The 22,097-nt window shown below is 44.4% G+C and overlaps 1 protein-coding gene and 1 long non-coding RNA gene across 3 annotated transcripts in view; one reads left to right on the top strand and one right to left on the bottom strand.

Annotated features, from left to right (window-relative positions):
* Window positions 1-18,736, bottom strand: part of PTK2 (protein tyrosine kinase 2) — a 238,503-nt gene extending 219,767 nt beyond the window's left edge. Inside the window, exon 1 of one of the 2 annotated variants that reach the window (XM_075415500.1) lies at window positions 18,612-18,736. The gene's annotated coding sequence lies outside the window, so the exon portion shown is untranslated. Of the gene's footprint in view, window positions 1-18,354; window positions 18,501-18,611 lie in introns of those variants that run through there. The other variant, XM_075415499.1, reaches the window with a different exon arrangement.
* Window positions 18,024-21,323, top strand: LOC142360809 (uncharacterized). The gene is made up of 5 exons (XR_012763362.1): window positions 18,024-18,250; window positions 19,679-19,746; window positions 19,915-20,041; window positions 20,143-20,410; window positions 21,104-21,323. It is a non-coding gene; the product is annotated as an uncharacterized LOC142360809 (long non-coding RNA).
* Window positions 21,324-22,097: the final 774 nt, after the last annotated feature.

The following is a 22,097-nucleotide window of genomic DNA, read 5'->3' as shown; positions in this document are numbered from 1 at the left end:
CCTCTGTGCCCAGCAAGATCATGGAGCAGATTCTCCTGGAAACTACGTTAAGGCACACGGAAAATAACGAGGTGACTGGTGACAGCCAGCACAGCTTCACTGAGGGCAAATGGTGCCTGACAAATTTGGTGGCCTTCTACGAAAGGGTTCCTGCATTGGTGGATAACAGAAGGGCAACTGATGTAATCTACCTGGACCTGAGCAAAGAATCTGACACTGTCCCGCACGACACCATTGCCTCTAAACAGGAGAGACATCGATTTCACAGATGGACCACTTGGTGCCTAAGAACTGGCTGGATGGTCGCACACAAGGAGTTGAGGTCAACAGCTCCATGTCCAAGTGACAAGTGGTGTCCCTCAGGGGTGCGTACAGGGACCGGTGCTGTTTAACGTCTTTGTCAGTGACACAGACAGTGAGATCAAATGCACCCTCAGCACGTCTACAGATGACATCAAGCTGGGTGGTGCACTTGACACACCAGAAGGACAGGATGCCATCCAGACAGACCTGGACAAGCTGGAGAGGTAGGCCCAAGTGAACCTCATGAGGCTCAACAAGGCCAAGTGCAAGGTCCTGCACATGGGTCAGGGCAATCCCAAGCACAAATACAGGCTGGGCAGAGAACGGATGAGAGCAGCCCTGCAAAAAAAAAAGTCTTGGCTACGTTGGTTGACCAGAAGCATGACCCAGCAATGTGTGCTCGCAGCCCAGTAAAGCCAACAGTATCCCGGGCTGCATCAAGAGAAGCGTGGCCAGCAGGTCAAGGGAGGTGATCCTGCACCTCTACTCTGCTCTGGTGAGACCTCACCTGGAGTCCTGCATCCAGCTCTGGAACCCTCAGCACAAGAAGGACATGGAGCTGTTGGAGCGGGGCCAGAGGAGGCCACAAAAATGATTCAAGGGCTGGAACCTCTCTGCTAAGAGGACAGGCTGAGAGAGTTGGGGCTGTTCAGCCTGGAGAAGAGAAGGCTGCCGGGACACCTTCTTACAGCCTTTCAGTACTTGAAGGTAGACTACAAGAAAGCTGGAGATGGACTTTTGACACGGGCCTATAGTGATAGGACAAGGGGTAACGGCTTCAAGCTGAAAGAGGATAGATTTAGATTAGATACAAGGAGGAAATTAATTTACTCTGAGGGTGGTGAAGCCCTGGTACAGGTTGCCCAGAGAAGCTGTGGATGCCCCCTCCATGGCAGTGTTCAAGGCCAGGCTGGATGGAGCTCTGAGCAACCTGGTCTGGTGGAAGGTGTCCCTGCCCATGACACAGGGGTTGGAAGTAAATGATCTTTAAGGTCCCTTCCAACCCAAACCATTCTACATTTCAAATCCAAACAGATACCTTACAAAGCAAGTTGCCAGACATCCTGTAGGTCCTGTGCAAGTAAACTAAAAATTTCACAAGCCATATGATTTTGGTATTTTGAAGAAGGAGAAGGGTTAAAGAAAGATTCTAAAGTGAACCTTTCACACAGCTAACACACATTTAAATGAAACAACGATTAAGTGAGTGCTGAAAATCATGATGAATGATTCAAAACATTCACAGCATCAAGATCTAGAATTAGAAAGAGTGCTTCCCTGGAAAAAAAAAAAGTGCGTGGGAGGGACTAGTGAAAAGCATTTATGTCCTCAGGGTATGTGCATCATAGGACAGCCAAGCCAGCTTTTAGCTGAATTAACAAATACGTACAGCTATAGCTCAAAACACACACGCAACGCACTGTCCGGAAAGAGTTGTGGTTTTTTTCCTTAAAGCAAATGATCGAACCAAAAGAACTCTGAGTTGAGTAATCTACGGAGTTGGTTTTGCTATTCTGCTAGTTGTTTTTGCTCTTCTGCCTCTCAAACAAATATAGACTACAGGGACAGAGGCAGTACCAGTAGAAAGCCTAAGTTTACATATTAAGCACTTCTAAATCAATTTTTAGGAACCATTTCTGAACCTTTATTCACCTTAGCTACTTAAGGTTCCTCAAACACACAAAGGCCACCGAAAGATTTCCACAAAAGAAGAGAATCTGATGAGCTAAAATAACACAAAAAAGTTAAGTGAAACTGTGCAGAGATTTATTTTTTTTAAATAAAAACCAGAACACTGAAATCCTATTTTAAGTGTTCATCTAAGCTACAATAAACTGAAAAAATAAGAAAACCAAAAGACTTAAATTTCTGCATGTAAGCCACAGATATGAGCCACAGACTCACCTGTAACACACCCCCATACCACTGGGAAAAACATCACCGAAACTTGAACTGGTTTTGTGGTGGCACGCGTGAAGAACGGCACTCCCCTGAAATACTGATTTTACTGTGAACACAGAATCTGTTAAGTCAGCTGGCTGTCCCATTAACTCCAGCGGACCGAGGGGCAAACGACAGCCTTCCCCAGAATCATGTCTGCTCTGAACATTTTTAGGGAATTAGTCATGATTTGGGACAATTTGTGAACACACCAACGACTAACACAATGGCAAGGACATCATGACAAGTCCTTTACGAAAAGGGAAATCGCTCATGAGGCTTTCTCAGATTGAGAAACCTGTGCAGTTGTTGATGTAATTAAAGATGTTTTTTGATACGGTAAAAGCTACTTTCACTTTCCAAGGCCAACAGTAACGACCTTTCCCCACTGTGGGAAATTACGTCAACAGCACCCTTAAAGCATTTGTTAAAATAATTGTGCATGTAATACCATGGGACTTACTCACACGCAACATCAAAAATGCACCAAAGAAAAATACTAGAAAAATATTATTTTAATTGCTTAGGCATCAATAATGCAAACACTTACAAGCATGCTAAATTCTCCACACAAGTTATCCCAGTGATTTTCAATAGAACCACCCACGTGTGTAAAATTCAGCGTACAAACACATGCTACTGTGATTTGACATTGGAAGGCAACACCAGAGCACAGATAAAGGGCCTCTCTTTTGGTCACCGGCTCTTAAAAGAGTAGCGCAGGCAGAGCCGACCCAAACATGGGATCATTGCACCTCCCTTACGCTGACAGCCGTTTCCAGGCACACCTTGCCAAGATTTGTTCTTGCAGGTTATTTACTGATTTAATTCATTCATCAGTTCCTTCGGAAGGAAGCGGTGACAAGAACTCTCCTACGCTAAATTCAAGTTTGACCGTTGTGACACTTCTTAAAACATCAATTAGTCTCATTCTAATTGGGATAAATGCTGAAAGCTTCTAAAGTGGTCAAAAGGAGATTAAACACAGGAAGTGGGTTAGGTTAAGCAAAATATTGTGCTTTTATTCCAACTTTTTGTAAGAAAAATAATCCTATAAAATGATTTCCTTAAAGTAAAAAAAAAAATAAAAAAAACATCTGCTCCGGGGCAAAAGAAAAAAAAAAAAGGAATTTTTCATAGCTTTTGAAATTTCTCTACCTTTCTCCACAAGGGAAAGTTTTCAGTAAACTGACATAACTATTCTTTCCAACTGGCAGCTGTAAGTCATCTATTTGGTTCAGTTTCATTTGTTTCCTTATCTTGTTTTTACTCAGCCTTATGTATCGCTTTGTCTTACCTTATTTTCCTCTTAAAATCATGCATAATCCTGTTTTCCAATTACAAGATAGAACATCTTAATTGTAGATCTAAACCTGTACAAACACTGTCTGAAATTTTATCTTCCAGTATCGTTCCATTCCCTCTCCAGTTTGACTGCTTGACCAAGTACACCACTGAAGACATAAACCAATTACTAGTAACCAAGAAGAAAAATCTTCAAATTTCTAGGCATGGAGCTCATTCCTCAGCTTCCCTATGTTCTCAGCTACCTTTAATGCTCTTTCATCATGTTCTTCAAGACCGTTTGTCCTCTTTTCTCATCACTCCATTAACTTCCTCTTCACAAACTGCTCTCCTTCCAACCCTCTCCCAGATCCTCTCCTCCATTTCAACACAGCGATTCATCATCCCAAGCCTTGCAAAGCTAAAAATGGACCACTAAAGATCAGCATTACTTGTTTCACCTCCCTCTACCTCTGATCCGCAGCAGCAAAGCGAATAAACAGTTTGGTGCAATGCAACACTTTTATCCTTATAAAGCATTTAATGTGATCGGATCGCGTCTCTAACGACGTCCCTACCGTAAGTCACAGCAAACCTCCACAAAAGATCACGCTAGACAGGGAAGACTAAGAGCTCTGCAGGGACAGAACAGTAACGGCAATATCTAGGCACAAGTAATATTTTCTTTAGCAGAGATGAGACCTAATTATAACCAAGTTATCTTCAGTGTTATTGTTCCTGCTAGTTATACAGTACATACAGGTTTTTAGATACTCTCGTACATCTTGAGTAAGCAACTATACATACACAGCTTCTCTACACCTTGAGCAATGAGGGTAATGGACCCGCACGGGGCACCTTCAGCAGTACCACCAAAAAGAAGCCTATGCAGAAGAATAAGACAACACAGCCCTGACTACAGCCTACTCGCAATTGACCTACGGCCTTCAGGAGAAGACCCGGAACAGTCAAGAGGCGGTTACTGAATTCTAGACCGACTTCAAGGCACTATTTGCACAGACACAACGCTGTGAAGATTTAGCAGTCTTGAAACTCTTAGTGTTTCACAGAATCACAGAATGGCAGGGGCTGGAAGGGACCTCTGGGGATCATCTAGTCCAACCCTCCTGCCAAAGCAGCGTCACCTACAGTAGGCTGTAGAGGACCTTGTCCAGGCAGGTCTTGAGTAGCTCCAGAGAAGGAGACTCCACAACCTCCCTGGGCAGCCTGTGCCAGTGCTCCGTCACCCTCAGAGGGAAGAAGTTCTTCCTCATGTTCAGCTGGAACTTCCTCTGCTTCAGTTTGTGCCCATTGCCCCTTGTCCTGTCACTGGGCACTACTGAAAAGAGCTTGGCCCCATCCTCCTGACACCCACCCTTCAGATATTTGTAAGTATATATTAGGTCCCCTCGCAGCCTTCTCTTCTTCAGGCTGAACAAGCCCAGCTCCCTCAGCCTCTCCTCGTAGGAGAGATGCTCCAGTCCCCTCACCATCCTTGTAGCCCTCCGCTGGACTCTCTCCAGTAGCTCCTCATCTTGCTTGAACTGGGGAGCCCAGAACTGGACAGACTACTCCAGATGAGGCCTTCTAGGGCAGTGTAGAGGGGAAGGAGGCAGTGTAGAGGGGAAGGATGTAGAGTGGAAGTGTAGATGTAGTGTAGAAGGAAGTGTAGAGGTTTCGGGATAATTGGTGCAAAAGCACTAACTTGATCTGAAGGCTGCTTAGTGGCTTGGACACCAGAAGACTGTAGTCCATAAAGCTGAATTTGGAACAGAGTCATTGGACCCAAACACAAAGCCTAAGCACGGCACCACAAAACATACCCATACGGCCACTGTCAGCCTCACCACCAGTAGTTCTACTGCATTTTTCATTGAGACTGTTCTTAGTTGCGAGAAGAAGGGCAAACTTGAGTAAAATCTCGCTTTCGTACCACATTAAAAACACCAAAAAATAAAGAAATCCATACTTACTATCACCTCCCATTCATAAGGACTATCACACAAAATCAGCTATAAAGACAAAGATTTAACAACACAGAACACAAGTTCCACGTAACGCTTAGAACTGCTGTAACACAGTCTAAAAACCTATCATATTTCAAGTGACAGCTGTGCATTAAGTACTCACATTATACACACACGGGCACCACTATTTCCCCCTCCTCTTTTTATTTTGACTGTACTTCAAATCCTTTGTCAAGACTCACTACTTTCATCCTGCCTTTCCAAAACTGATCTTGACTCAGCAGCCCACGAGGTCTTGCCTTATTTTACTACTTCCACCAACTTCAAGAGTCAGGTATTAATGGAAGTGTGCTTTAAGTACATTTATTTTCACAGCTTGCTGCAGTCCTCACCCTTCTTGTACCTCCACTCTGTGATCTCTGGCTTGCTATATGATGACCAAAGTTCCCACTCCCACTTGAGAACATTCCTATTTCAACAGAAGTCAGAAACACTTTTGAAAGAAAGAACTTCAATGCAATCCCGATTTATCTCCCAAAAGCCACACAGATAAATGCATAACAGAACTCCAAAATTCGTTTCCTAGGAAGGGAAGCTCCCGCATTCAATACTCAGATTACGAAACAGTTTGAAGGTTTTGTTTGCCTTTAAGAGAAGAAAAAGCTGATCCAGTAGTAAAATTAAGCCAATGATACACACTCCTGTCTTTAAGAATCCCCTCTCCTCTTCTGATGAAAAGAGAGCAAGGCATAAAACGAGCTGTTGAAAGCACTGAAACAGCATGAGACCAGCAGCACTGCCATCGCACAAAGAAACTCTCCCCCTTCTCCTACGGCTGAATAAGCAGGGCCTTTGTAGCCGATGACACAACCAAACTTTCGCTTCATGTAAATCCCCGTCTGAGAACTCATCGTCTACGCTGCACACCGTCTTCTTCTAAAGGTGCCTGATCTGCTAAAGAAATCCACTCGGTGGTTTAATAATTTCATACAGGTAACAAACTTCCAGCAACAAGAGAGTGAAATGCCAAACCAGCGTTAAAGAGAGAGTGAGAGAGAGAGACTGAGTGAGTGAGTGTGTGTGTGTGTGCGCGTGTGCGTGCCTGTAGCAACGCTTTTAGCCTCAGTCTTCACTGCCAACCTCTCTCCTCACCCTCCCTGAGTCGATGGACCACCAGATGAGGATCAGGGGGAGAAAGCCCCTCCCACTGCAAGGGAAAATCAGTTTCAGCACGACCTGAGGAACCTGGACACACATAAGTCTATGGGACCCGACGAGATCCATCCCAGAGTCCTGAGGGAACTGGCTGATGGAGTTTCCAAGCCACTCTCCATGATATTTGAAAGGCCATGGCAGTCAGGTGAAGTTCCTGGTGACTGGAAGAATGGAAATATTGTACCCATTTTTAAAAAGGGTAGGAAGGAGGACCTTAGGAACTACCGAACTGTCAGCCTCACCTCTATGCCTGGGAAGATCATGGAACAGATCCTCCTAGAAGCTGTGCTAAGGCACATGGAGGACAGGGAGGTGATTCAAGGCAGCCAGCACAGCTTCACTAAAGGAAGTCCTCCCCGACCAAACCAGTGGCTTTCTCTGATAGAGCGACTGCATCAGTGGACAACGGAAAAGGAATGAATGTCATCTACCTGCCCATCTGTAAAGCCTTAGGCACGGCCCCCCACAACATCCTCCTCTGTAAATTTGGGAAATACAGATTTGATGGATGGACTGTTCGGTGGATGAGGAATTGGTTGGATGGTCACATCCAGAGGGTAGTGGTCAATGGGTCAATGTCCAGATGGAGACTGGTGACAAGCGGTGTCCCTCGGGGGTCCGTACAGGGACCAATGCTGTTTAACATCTTCATCAGTGATATAGACAGTGGGATCGAGTGCACCCTCAGCACGTCTATAGATGACACCAAGTTGGGTGGTGCACTTGACACACCAGAAGGACAGGATGCCATCCAGACAGACTTGGACAAGCTGGAGAGGTAGGCCCAAGTGAACCTCATGAGGCTCAACAAGGCCAAGTGCAGGGTCCTGCACATGGGTCAGGACAATCCCAAGCACAAATACAGGCTGGGTGGAGAATGGATTGAGAGCAGCCCTGCAAAAAAGGACTTTACTATGCTGGTTGACCAGAAGCTCAACATGACCCAGCAACATGTGCTCGCAGCCCAATAAAGCCAACAGTATCCCGGGCTGCACCAAAAGCAGAGTGGCCAGCAGGTCGAGGGAGGGGATCCTGCACCTCTACTCTGCTCTGGTGAGACCTCACCTGGAGTCCTGCATCCAGCTCTGGAGCCCCCAACATAAGAAGGACATGGAGCTGTTGGAGCGGGGTCAGAGGAGGCCACAAAAACAATCCAAGGGCTGGAACCTCTCTGCTCTGAGGAAAGGCTGAGAGAGTTGGGGCTGTTCAGCCTGGAGTAGAGAAGGCTCCAGGGGGACCTTACAGCAGCCTTCCAGTACCTGAAGCAGGCCTATAGGAAACATGGGCACAATCCTTTTAGCAAGGCCTGTTGTGATAGGACAAAGAGTAATTGTTTTAAACTGAAAGAGGGGAGATTTAGACTGGATATAAGGAAGACATTTGTTACAATGAGGGTGATGAAACACCAGCACAGGTTGCCCAGAGAGGTAGTGGAGGTCCCGTCCCTGGAAACATTCAAGGCCAGGTTGGATGGGGCTCTGAGCAACCTGGTCTGGTTGAAGATGTCCCTGCTCGCTGCATGGGGGGTTGGGCTAGATGACCTCTAAAGGTCCCTTCCAACCCAAACCATTCTATGATTCTATGAAATCAAGAGAACTAAAGCTCGATTTCTTATAAAAATGGAATATTGACACGAACTCTAGGCAGAAGATGGAGCAGAAGTGTATTCGGTATTATATCCCACTCATCCTTTTGACTCCATTCTTCGACTAAGTTTTACAGGGACTCTGTGTTATTTTTGTTTCTGTCCATAAAACCAAGAAATAGAAGTAACAAATTCAATCTATTATTCACAAAGCGTTCAAGAAGAGACACACAGAATAAACCCACAAGATAAGCACATGCCACATACTTCCCCCCCCCTTATTTCTCTTATAAACTTCAATCCTTAATCTGTACCATAAAAAAAATACGTCGGCAAGATAAAAGTATTATTCATTCCTGGAAATTGATTTTTCCCGATAACTATTGATAATTATCCAAAATAATTTATGCACATATGCACTAAGCTAACAATAGTAATGCTATCCTCCTCAGAGGAGATTTTTTTTCCCACCCAAAAAAATCATGTAACTTACAAATGCCATTCTAAACAAGAAATACATGTAAATCTGAAATTATTAAATTATACTGATAACGAAGACTCAGTATCTAGTCTGACTAGGTGCTTTTATAACTGATTAAACAGAATTTCATACAAATGACAAGAAAGAGGCTTCCCCTTGCCTCCACATCGCATAGGGTTTTTTTTTAAATGACTTGTAGCTCCCCAGACCATAGCAAACGGTTTACAAAAGTTTCTACACACTGCACAGATGTACACTCTTAGCTTCACCTTTTAGCTTAAAGACTCCCTGAAAGCTCAGATGTACCACTAAAACATTAATTCCAGCAGCTTCTGCCTCTAAATTAAAACAGACTCATTTAAGTTACAGTTAAGAAGGCGGCTACCGGTGCAACATCAGAATACAAGTTACCATATTCAGAGTGAAAGACTGACATAAAGTATCTATTCACCAGACGGTCCCATTAATCTGAAAGGAAAACTCAGTTTATTAATATGTAATAAAATGTAGTCATTAATTATAGGGCAATACTGAAAGGAGTAAGAAAAGTCATCCTCTAAGGTCACTTTATTAACTTACTTTCACAATTTAGAAGTCTTGCATGTTTTCTTCATAAATTTTTTTAAGTGTACGACAAAATGGTGACTAAGCCAGTTGTTTTAGGAGCAGTAATCAGTTTATAATTCCATTTTTCAAGCCATATCTAGTTAACATCATCTATAGAAGAGCATGGCAGTTTCATTTAAGGAAAGGATCTTCTCTCTGTGACCTTTACAGCCATAACAGAGAACAGTGTTCCACAAAGAAAACACAAGATGCTTTGCCTGCAACAGATTTACATCAAAGCTGCACAGTCTCAGGCAACAGCGAACAAGATAAGAGAGAAGACTTGCTTACAAGAGCTCAGACACAACTATCAGTTGCTGGGGTTACTGTCAACTATCTTTTGACTATCAATTTAAGACTGAAAATAATAATCCCACATTCTTTACCCATTAGCATCACTAAAATCAGTGCTGGATAGGACTCGAGGTCATGTTGCCTATCTGCCACTCCTGAGGTAGGGAGAAACAGCACTTCCTTCCAACAGATGTCTAAGTTGTTCTTAAAGACTGTTAGTGGCAAGAGTCCCCTCCCTAACCTAGTCCAATGGCTTGTTATTCTCAGCAAGTTTTCCTCCTGAAGCAAACAGCAGGACTGCAGACTTGCGTTAGGTCAACTGTTTCTTGGTTTAGCCCCCATAAGACCGTATTTTCTTCATCCTTGTAGCAGCCTAATGCACGTGAACAACTTCAGACTACAAGGAAATAAAAGGGTAGCACCTTAATTTCTTCATTTCTTATGTGTCATATTCTCCAGGTATCTGATCTGTTACTGGAAGCATCCAGAAGAGAGGAAAACCCTTTCTCAATGCACAGTGCCCACAACTGAACACCCCATTCAAACTGAACCCTGCCAGTACTGAACTCAGTACAACGATTAATTACTCCAATTATTTACCCTCTTGCTACACCACAGTAGAACATTTCTTTTTCTGCACCAGGAGAACAAAGTTAATCACAAACTGAGCACCAATCAATCAATAACCTGCACATCACTGCTTACTCAGCTCTTGTAGAACTGGAAAAGTATGTTTTGAGCAGACATTTGAACAACAGAACTCCAAAGGCACTAAACACCAAGTAGGAAAAGGCTGTGGAGCTGAGAGGCACCAGACCAAGCACAGAAAACAGCCAGCTTTGTGATTTATACAAGCCAAAGCGAAAAGGACAAGATAATTAATAAACCAGCTGGAATCTAGAAGCCTCTAGGATATAGTGCTTAAGCCTGAAACAGAAAACGAGAGCCGATAAAAACTCAGAATCACTTCTTTAGCCATTAATTAACAGCATTCCCACAATGGTGCTGCTAACACCAGAGTAAGAACAGAAACAGTAATTTGTAACATTTGCACAGAGCTTCACTGCAAGGAAGAGATCCTTACATAGCAGCAGCATATGAAGGTTTCCTGGGTGAAGGCTGGCAATAGAAAACCAGTTAAAAATGCAATAAAATTAAACAGTCTTCAATGGAATTAGACATGGAACTTTGAGACTAAAACCCTCCAACTTGTGGCTTGGAGACATGCATTTTTGTATACATGTTATCAACAAGCTTTTGCACCTATTCATTAAAAAATATGCAAGTCCATTTTATTTAGTAAATGCAAATATAGTTCTGATCCAGGTATTGTGAAAGGTTAACAAATATCCCGACAAATGTGACTCAATTGCGACAGCCATGACCAGGTTCATTCCAAGCAGTAAGATGGCACCTTAAATGAACAAATTTGATTCAGTATCGTGGTTTCTACTTTTCCTTGCGAGGGGTACTTCAAACCACCCTACAGAAAGCACTTCAGAATTGCCAGGTGTTGATATGCCAGTGGACAAAGCCTGAGCAAAGCACCATCCTCATTTTAACGGGGAACAAACAACAGCACAGCAGTTGAATTAGTTTAGCCATCCAAAAAAAAAAAAAAAGCCACGGAAGAGGTAGAAATAAAATTCCTGCCTCCTGACTTCCAATACGGTGATTATATCAACGTTTCCCATCTTTTTTCCACTAGTTGTTAATAAAAACAGTGGTATCAGGCACGAGAGGTCCTAGGCACTGGCAAAAATAGAAGAATACCTTCCTCAAGTTCTGGAACTTGCTGGGGGAAAGGGTGAAGAAAGGGTGATAAGGACTAACACAGAATTTTAGTAGCACAAAGTTTAACTCTTTACAAAGTCTAAGTTCACGCAACTGAACTACACAGGTACCTGTTACACACGTTACTTTTGCGTGCTACTGCCTAGACTGGAAAATCAATTCTGAATAAGTGACCCTGCCTTCAAACAGCCTCCACTACAGAAGAGCATCAGTAAAGGACCAAAGGGGGTAAAGGTGGAGACTGCTAAAACCTGAGGTATAAGCAGGCATAGAAGAACTACAAGAGCGTTCACGCACCAGCACAAGGAATTTCTGCCTGAAGAAAACTGCATTAGAAAAAGCAAGGGAGAAAAGTTGTGAAACAGCTTAGTTAATTAACCAAAAATAAAAAAGAACTGTACTCTTTTAGACAGTAACTTTATTTTTTTCCTTTCTGTGTTAACATTTACTTGAGAAAAGCAACAGGCCATAAAAGTCCCAGTATTCTAAACCAGAACATTAAAAAAATTTTCCCTCAAAGGACAGAAAGATTATGACTGCCTAGTTCAAAAAAGGAAATGAAGAACAGACACCTCTGTAAAAATAAGAAAATGATAGTAGATGTATTTATGCTTTTATGGTCTTTCATAGAAAAAGAATTTTTGAATTTGCCTAAAATCAGTAAGAGGAAAATATCTTTTAAAGATCACACAATTTCTGAATCTCAACGTTACACAGCATTACCGAGGACAAACTTGCCTCAGCATTCACACCGAATATAAAACCTACAACGGACAGGATGAAACCGGTATTGACTGACATAAATCCCCACCACTGAGCGTAACTCAGACACTGGGATTTAAAAGTCTCTTACTGGTACCTTCAGTAGCAGTAATCTCGAAGGCAATGCTAGGAAATTAAGTATCAAATGTAGATGGACCCGAGACCTTACTGGCTGTTGTACATCCCACGGATTGTACCAGTAAACGCTCCTTGCGGCGTGAAGAAAGGCCTGGCAAAAAAGTGAGGTACCTGGTTCAAGAGGTGCATTCAGATCTGCAAAATATATCATTTAGCTCATTCTGAGCTCAACTAGACTTCTGCTACTCCCTTGCAACCAAATTATTTGCTAACCTAGGAGCAAGAAAACAGGAAAGGGCAGCAGATCTTCTCCTTCACATATTAAAAAAAAAAAAAATCAGCTGCTGCTTCGAATCCTTCCCGGCAACTTTAATGGGACTAAAGGAAAAATTCTCTCTGCCTTCCAAAGACACTTTATAGCCTCAGATGGTCTGCTCCCTCTCCCCTCCCCCAGAACGAAATAAAACAAAAGCAGGAATTGCACATTTTCATGTGTGGGTAAACAATGAAAAAGCCCAAGCCTGGCAGCAGGAAGCAGGAGCCGTTAGCAGCCAGGAGAGCCCTCTGACCTCTTCCTCACCGTCCCCAACAGCGAGAACAGCTTCGGCTCTGTCACTAGAATCTCTGCAAACACAAGAAGTGCCTCATTGAAGGACTGTTCACACATACACTGTCTAAATGCTTCTAAATTTATTGTTCATTAACATACCCAGAACGATAATAGTGGCAAAGAATATGTAATCTCCCTTTACTGTCTCCAGGACAACTGATGCACACGTTTTGCTTATACATTTTCAGTCACAAAGAAGGAAATTGGGCCAGGGTCTTAAAATAAGTTAAATTACAGTTCCATGGTCAGCAAAATGGTCAAGATTAATCGTAAGGATTAAGCTCTAAACTGACTTATATTACATCATATGAAGTTGGAACCCTGCAGCAAAATGAAACCAAGTTGAGTCCTTGTCAGCTCCCCTTCCCAGAAAAAAACAAAACCAAAAAAATTAATACTTCAGTGCAATGAGAATCTAACACAAACTACTTAAACGTTTCCTATATGCCCTTTCTGCACAGAACATGATAAAAAAGGGCAGGGGACCAATGCAGAGAGTTAGAGCATGGGAAAAAAGTCTTCAAGTCATAGGGGACAAAGGAAAGCCGATACAGGAGAGTTTTACCAGTTCAGCCATGGACTGCTGCGGAAAATTTAGATGCACCCACAATTAACGCTGATGCAAATGAATCATCAGATGCTTTCTACCAAAGCCTGTTGCCTTCAGCTTTTGTTATTTACCTCTTCCATTCTGATTCTTACTTGACAGAAATTGCATTCAAACCTTGTAACCCAGATTTCAGAAACTATTCTCCAATTTCTTCTTCATCTACGAACCGCTGACACCACCAGTGATCTGCATCTCCAGATTTCAAGCACTGTCAAAGCCAGAGAGCATTCAGTTTCTGTGGTTCAGTTTCTGCCATCTCTGAAACTCTTTATTCCATACACACGATTCCCAGTGTCAACTCCCTCCAGCACCACATCCCTCTGACGCAGCTTTCAAAACACCCCCTTGCCAGTTTCGTAGTTCTTACACCTTTCAGCAAAACATACCTGGATAAGTACAGATGTCTCATGCTTGCTTTAATACAAATAGAGAAAATTGGATTAAGCTATCCAAAGTTTTTTGTGCTTTTGCTTGTTTGATTTTTGTGTGTGTGTTTTTTGGTTTTTTTTTAAACTCATTTTCTATTCATGAAGACCTAACTCTCGAAAGTCCCCCCCAGTTCCAGGACTTGCATCCCAGTGTCAAAAACACCAAACACTGAACAAGCAACAAACTTCTACCTTAGCAAATTTACATGGTGGAAAAAACACAAAGTTACAAAGGAGTGGGATAGGGAAAATAAAAATTTAAGCCTACAACACAAAACCTGCAGGTTTTTAAGCTGTTCAGTCCCTAAATAGCCACCTTCTTCAATAGCTCATCTGATTAGCCATCAACTGCTGCTTGAATACAGAGAGCAGGACACAAAAAACAAGAGCTTTTAGAAACATCTACTCTATTATCTCCACCTAAGTTCTTCCTTTCCTACACTTTTTAAAAAGACTATTTAAAACCAGACAGATATCTGGATACCGCGTTTGCCATTTAATTTCCCGTTCTTTCAACTCTGTGCCTTTCTAAGAGACACAATCAACTACATTCATTGAACACTGCTAGAGCACGCCGAACTTCGAGGTTCCTTAAGTGGCAGTCACCTACAAATCAAGAGACTTATTTGAAATTGCTAACAATTTACAAACTAATCTTGCATTAATCTGCATTAAGTTCTAGCTTTTTTCCAAACACTTAAAAAATAATACAAAAAAAAAAAGACAGCTCTTAGTACAAAATAACTATCCTGTAGAAGTCAGGGAGACAAGATCATCACAGTTCAGGTGCTAAACAAGTACATTTGACAATAAGAGTTTTAGAGTGTTCCTAAATAATTTCTGCTGTCATTCCATGAAAGAGCTCAAAGCGATACAGTAACGATTTCTTTGTTGCCATTTTTCAAATCCTGATCTATAATTAAAATCTTTTCAAGGAATTCAGTCAGCATATCCATGTTTTCATGTTATTCAGCAATGGAACTCAAAACTTTAGAATTACACTAACACAGCATAAGAGTTAAAACAGATTTAGTCTGGAAACCACAGCTGATGGAGCTAAGTATCAGTCACACACTTGCGTTTTCACTGACAGAATAAAACCCATGTTTCCACAGCTAGTACCCCAGAGTGGTAGTTGTAACACAAGAAAAAAGACCTGGAGTATGAATTCTAGGGTATCCTTTTTAAATACCTTCTACTGATCCATTGAAATTTGTCCAAAATATTAGAGTGTGGAGGCACTACATGCAATAATCTACATCAAATGTAAAGCTACAAATGTTCGATTTAAGACAAAAAAAAAAAACATGCAAGACTAAAAACACATAAAATTTGAATATACAGATTTTACAGCAAAATTACAACCTACTTATAGCTACCAATATTCTGCAAGACATGACTACTGTTTAAACACCAGTGCAGGCAGCTGTCAAAAACCTGCAGGTGAATACATACACATATTTAAGAACAACCAGCAACACAACGTACTTTAAAACTGAACACAAAAAGTTCTCTGTCATAGCGAAAAAGGCTTTTCCACAAATCCTAAGAGATATGAAAGGAACTGGAATAGCCTGTACTGTTATTATAAATGCTACATCATATGAAAGTACTGCTACACACGGCAATGCCTATGAGGGGAAGAAAAAACTGATCGTTCTGTTATACAAATGGCAAGAAATAACTTTGTGTTTCCAGAGATGCTGTTTCTTGCATTACCCTCTCACTGAAAAAAACCTCACCGCATTTACATATACTTCAGAAATAGGAGACAATCTCCTAAACCACCAAAGCCACCTGCTTTACTAAATCTCCAAAAAGCACTCCTGCTTTTCTCTCCTCCTATCATCCTCCCAAGTATCTATTAGCTTAGGGGAATTTACAAAACAAGGATTCCCCCATGCAACTATTAGTCATCCTATGGTAAACAATCCTATGTTTTTAGAAAGTGCCCTTTCAACAATATGTAACATACTGTGAAGCAAAGTTGCATCACTAGATGTCTAGAAGCTGAAACAATTTTTAAAGCTATTTCAGCAAATTTCGCATTCAAGACAAGAGTGCTATTCTAAGAATACTAATGTCTGGATTAAGTACTCCAGGATACTACTAGTTGATCGCTATGTCAACCACACATGCCTAGTACTTTTAATAATACCTAAGGCTGAGGCTGAATAAAGCTTAGAGCTTTTGAGAAATAAGTACTATGCCATCTTGCTTTCACATCTACATTTCAACCTTCCCGCAAAATAAAAGGTCAACCAACACTAATATCAAACCAAGCCATGTTCTACAAAAAAATGGATTTAAGACATAATAGCACAAAAGACAAATTAACTTCAGAACTGTTTTACTGAACAGTCTGCAGAGTTTATAGTCCTGTGAGAGACAACGTTTCCCAGCATCTAGTGTCTCCTCCCTCTTTTGGGGCTTTTTGGTTTGTTTTGGTAACAGCACCCCAGATTTTAGGTCCATTAAACTTCTTGCATGGGCTGCGATCTCCAAGGTACACATCCACTTTCTTCACAGAATCTCAGCCATAAACCTCGCTTTAGAAATCCGGAGGCTGTGGCCCCCATCCACAAATCACACCGTACAGGCCAAGGTGTTCCAACAGAGATACGAGGTAGGATACAGCCTGATTTCAGAGGTAACAAAAAAGGAGCGGTGTGGAGAAAGGAAGCGGTGGAATTTTGGACATGGACAACATCAGCAAGATAACAAACTGTTCTGAATAACTATGTAACATTTAATATTTTCTGGCCCCAATCCAGTTATGTTCTTGACCTTACCTAGGTTTAATAGAATCAGATTATGACAAAGGCAGGTCAGCTTTGAGGAATGTGGGACTTTTCCCAACTAAGACACAAAAAACCCAAAAGATATTAAACAAGCAAAGGCCAAAGGAGCCTGAATTTTTAAGGGACATTGCAACAGCACTTTGATTTTCAGCTAACATTTGCATTAAATACTTCAATATGAACTCCCAAGTGTTTCTCCTTTCAAGGGAACTTTTTGTTCGACACATTTACTACAGCACTGCTACCATCCTGGTCTGCCACCAACCGAGCTGCAGGCTGGTGCTGCAAGAGTCCGACGTTGGTGCTGGGGCCTACAGGACACGCTCTGCTTTCCGAGCGCTTAAATAAGACTGACTGCGAGCCAACTACCGCAGAAGCAGTATCGTGAACAGTCATTCAGACAGGAGAAAGAAAAAAAAAAAAGGCAAATCAAAGAGAAAGGCTACCCCTTGTCCTAAAACAGCATCATCCAAGCAAAGGAGGCTTGGAAAGAGAATGGATGTGAAAACTGGCACTATACAGCACGTGCTCCAAAATTAGTCCCAGGAATCAGAGGAAAAAGATTCTGCCTCACAGCTGCAGAAGCACAGTTCTCACTACACTCCAAAATCGGGTTTACAACTGAAAAAAAACCCATCGAATTTCTTCCGGAGGCGCAAAGGCTCCTCTACCCAACCCGACCTCGGTGGCCCCAGCCGGGGCGACCCGAAGCCCCGCGCTGAGCGCTCCCCCCCGGCAGATTTGGGAAGCCACCCCCGGGATCCAACCACCCCAACTCTCCAGCCAGCGCAGCCACACGACCAACCAAAAACAAAAAAAAGAAACCAGAAAAAAAACAACAACCAAACCCCAAAAGGCACAAAAAGCAGAAACCTCAACCGCTTCCCCCCGCGCTCCCACCCGGGCTCGAAGAGGCAACCGCGGATTTACCGGCACGGGGGGGACACCACCACCACCTCTTCCTCCACCTCCTCCTCCTCCCTTCCCTTTGTTTACTTTGCGGACCGTCCCGCCGCCTCCCGCCGCATCCGGTGGGACCGGAGAGAGGAGCGGGCCCGGCCGCGGGCAGGGCGGGGGGGGCGGCCGTTCCGTCGCCCCGGGGAGGGGTGGAATGGGGGCACCCCCGGCCCGTGCACCAGCCCACCTCTCCCCGCAGCCTCCTCTTCTGCCGTCCCGCCCGCTCCCCGCAACTCCGCCCAGCCAAGCTCCCTCGCAGGCGTCGCGGGCTCTGCCCCGACCCCCAGCCCGCCCTCCCCGTGATCGCCTCAGCCCAGCCGCGGGTACCCACACACGCGTGCCCCGGGGGGGGGTGTGTGTGTGTGTGTGTGTATCCCCTGTGCCCCCCTCCCCGCTGCCCAAGCCATTCCCTCCCAGGAACGGAGCCGAAACGGGCGGTTCTCCCCCTGAGGAGCCGAGGCCGCCGTCGCACCCCGACTCGGTGGGGGAAAGGGGGACACGGAAGGAGAAGCCGCCGCTCCCCCCCCCCCTTATGTAAGTTCGGGCCGCCGCGCCTCGCCCCGCCGGTCCCCCTCGCCCCTTCCGTCCCCTCCGCCTCCTCCTCCTCTCCTCAGGCAGCCCCCGCCGCCAGCACTCACCGCGCTGCGGGCGGCCGGCCCCGGGCGGACCGAGGGGCTGAGGCGAGGGGAAGAGAAGCAGCGCAGTCGTCCCGCCAGCGCCGGCTCCCGAGGCCGCCCCGCACTCCCTGCCTCGGCGCGGGCAGCCGCCTCCCTCCCTCCCTGCCCGCCCCGGCCACTCCAGGCCGCTCCCCCGCCCTCCCGGCGCGCTGCACCATGGGATGCGCAGCTGCCCTCTCCCCCCCTCCCTCCCTGCCTGGTTCGCTCCCCGCACTAACATGGCTGCGGGGGATGAGGGGGGGTCAGGCTGCCGCCCCGCAAACCGGAGGGGGGAGCCCGCCCCGCTGGCGCAGGCGCGGCGTGCGGGGCCTCGGGTGGCGAGAGCCCGCTAGTCCCCGCCGCCGCCTCGGAGCCTGTCATGGCGGCGGGGCGCCGGCCGCGGGGGCTCTTCCCTCCCGCCCCTGAAGGATCCTGAAGGGCCGGTGGGAAGGTGGGGGGGGGAAGTTTAACCCCTTGTCCTCACTCCGCTTTTCAGAAGCGTCCTCGGTGTCTCCCGGTTCGGCCGTGCCCCGGCGTCCCAGCTGCTCCGGGGCCTGGAAAAGCCTCGGACGAGCGGGCTCTGTGGCCGCTTCTGGGCACTCCGGCCTGGCTGCATTTCCATGGTGGCACCGGCTGGCACGACTGCGCTCTGGTTCCAAGGCTGGGATATTCTCTTTTGTAGAAATACTGGCGTATTTAGAATCAGAATCATTAAGGTTGGCAAAGACCTCTAAGATCGTCAAGTCCAACCATCAACCCAACACCACCATGGCTGCTGAACCATGTCCTGAAATGCCACATCTACACGTTTTTTGAACACCTCCAGGGATGTGGACTCCACCACCTCCCTGGGCAGCCTGTTCCAGTGCCTGACCACTCTTTCAGTAATTTTTCCTAATATCCAATCTAAACCTCCCCTGGTGCAACTTGAGGCCATTGCCTCTTGTCCTATCGCTGGTTACTCAGGAGAAGAGACCAACACCTGCCTCACTACAGTCTCCTGTCAGGTAGCTGTAGAGAGCAATAAGGTCCCCCCTCAGCCTGCTCCAGACTAAACAGCCCCAGCTCCCTCAGCCACTCCTCATCAGACTTATTCTACAGACCCCTCAGCTGCCTCGATGCCCTTCTCTGGACATGTTCCAGCACCTCAATTTACTTATATATGACCACAGTATTTGCATGCTCATCAGTCACTGAGTATATTTAATAACCAAAGTCTGAAATAGTAATTTTAAAAGTCCATATTAAGCTATCACTTACCTCTAGTGCCAGCTGAACTCAGTTTTTGCTCTTCTGCATGTCCCAGGCAGCCTGAGCGTGAGCAGATCTGGAACCTCCACCTCTGGAAGCTGCCAGCGTGTCTGGACACTGGAGGTAGGATGCGTTTCTACGTGGAGCTGTGCTAGCTGGCTGGGCTGCCTTCATGGATGGAGAACCAGTCAATAATGGCATTTGGGATGTCATTCGTCCGACCAAGCATGGGTAGTTTACTTTAGGGTAAGAAAGGCAAGACACACTGTTAAACTTCCCTATGTTTATTAGTTTTCCAGGCACTGTAAGGAAACTCAAAGGAGACATGCTAAACAAGCAGACATCTAGATTGTAAATACAGTTTTCCAGGTGAATCCAACTAAATTGTCCCAAGCCCCTACAGGAGCCAATCCATCAGGTAAGCGCTGAACATGATATGAATGCGTTGAGCACCATATAAAAATAAGTCCTAGAAACTCTTTTAAACAGCAGTACAGCATTCCTATCCATCTTTTATAGAAATGCTTGGCTGTTAGAGTAGTTGCTAACAAAATGTGAGACTCGGCGACTTCCTCAGCCCAAGAGATTCCTACCTGACTCTGTCAGTCTCCTGGGAGAGTCCTTTAACCAGCAGACTGCGGGCTGGACAGGACTGCAAATGCGCTCTACCCTTTCTACTGAAGCTGGACCACTGTGCAGAAATGAAGGAAGGAAGGAAGGAAGAATGATTTCGGTTATTTTATAATCATTGGTCTTGGGATCACTATTGATGCTCCTGCCAGCAAAGGTAAAAATGCGCTAATTAAAATTACTGATGACAGAAAGTTGGGAGACATCAACAAAGAGGATGTTCGCAGTAACACACAGGAATAATTGAATGCTTTTGAGGACTGGGACAGTAAAAACGGAAGGAAATGCACGAGTAAAACAGGAGTATATTTTCTGATTAATACACAGGGAAGGGGTGGTATAAATACTGGAAAGGGAAAATGAAAAGGACAATGGAGCTTCATAAATTTTTATGGTTGTTAGCTATAGCAGGTAATTGCACTAAACGACCCTTCCAACCATTTGATCCCAATTGTTAATCATTTCGCCTTTGCCTCAGCCTTTGTCCAAAGATGTCAAAGTGCTCTGGCCTCTGAGCAAACTTGTGAAGAAGATAGTTATCCCAATTTTTTACACTGGAAAGCTGAGACAGTATTTGAGTTGCCAAATTTGCGCATTATTCACTGGAGGAACAGGCCTAAAAGCAAACAGCTCCTATCCAGGGCTATATCCTACGCATACAAGATAGTAGCAATATAAACTTTCTGTCATGCATAGTATATCCTATTGATTTTACATACAGGTTTAATTAATATTCTTCATTTGGGTATCTTTTCGAATGTCCTTGCTTTAATAAATAATTACTATTCCTGTGTTTTTATAACTTTACCCTCTGGGCAATGTCAATGTACCAGTTCTCTCCATTTGACAGGTGGAAAAACTGTGAAGAGATATGTGGGTGATGGAGGAGACAGCGTAAAGCTGGAGCAATGGCAGAACTGCGCATCTGGTTCTTATCTTTCTACTCAATCTTTTAATAGTTACACTTTTTCATATGGAAAAGTATGCTGTCTGAAGTCTTTGGGAGCTTTCCCATTGGTTTTAATGGGATGAAGGCAAGCCGAAAATAATATATTAAATTGATGGTTTGTAGCAATTCCTGAATAGTCTCTGTTTCGGATCCTGGGGGGAGAATTTTTTGTGGGTTTCTTGTTACTTTCTTTCATCAGCAAAACGCTTGTAAAAACAGAAGCCTTCAGCCACATACTGATTTTGATAAAGAACTTGCTGAGAAATCTTTCTCCCGTTACAGAATGCAATTTTCATTCAAATGTAGAGGAAGTTGCCTAAACGCTGGTGATTTGAGCTCTCAGCTGGGAGAGAGGAGCTGTGTTCATGTCCAATGAAAAGTTACACGATTATCCCACATGATAGTTCCAGCAGAAACCCGTGAGACACGAGCAGGATGACAGTCACGGCTTCTGTGGGGACTATAAGGTGTCCAGATTCAAATCTCTGCTCTGTCTCTAGCTGCCATTTTTTTTCCCCTCCAACTTCAGCGCCTCATCGAAACTAATTGCCGATGAAGCGCGTCCGTCCTACCTATTGTGAACACAATGACTCGCTGTCTGATGACCCCTATTTTTCTCAGTTGACTATGGGAGAGCCTAGGTAATTAGCCTAAATCTTTACATAGCTAAACTTTCATGAGTCATGACTTGCACCTCTGTCTTCTGAGATTCTTGTTTTCTTCTGATTCTTGAAAACTTGCGCAGAAAAGCAAAATAATTTTCTTGCCTGCTCTGTCTATGCAGAGGTTGTTGGTAAGTGGGAAGAAGACTATCCCCTATAATTTGTTACAGAATAATTAATACTGAGGTAAGACATTCAGTTTAACACTAATGCTGTTATTTTTCCAGTCCATG

The sequence above is a fragment of the Opisthocomus hoazin genome, chromosome 3 (genome assembly GCF_030867145.1).
Source record: "Opisthocomus hoazin isolate bOpiHoa1 chromosome 3, bOpiHoa1.hap1, whole genome shotgun sequence".
Classification (NCBI taxonomy): Eukaryota; Metazoa; Chordata; class Aves; order Opisthocomiformes; family Opisthocomidae; genus Opisthocomus; species Opisthocomus hoazin.
The sequence above is the reverse complement of the archived record's forward strand: the minus strand, read 5'-3'. Positions and strand labels throughout refer to the sequence as shown.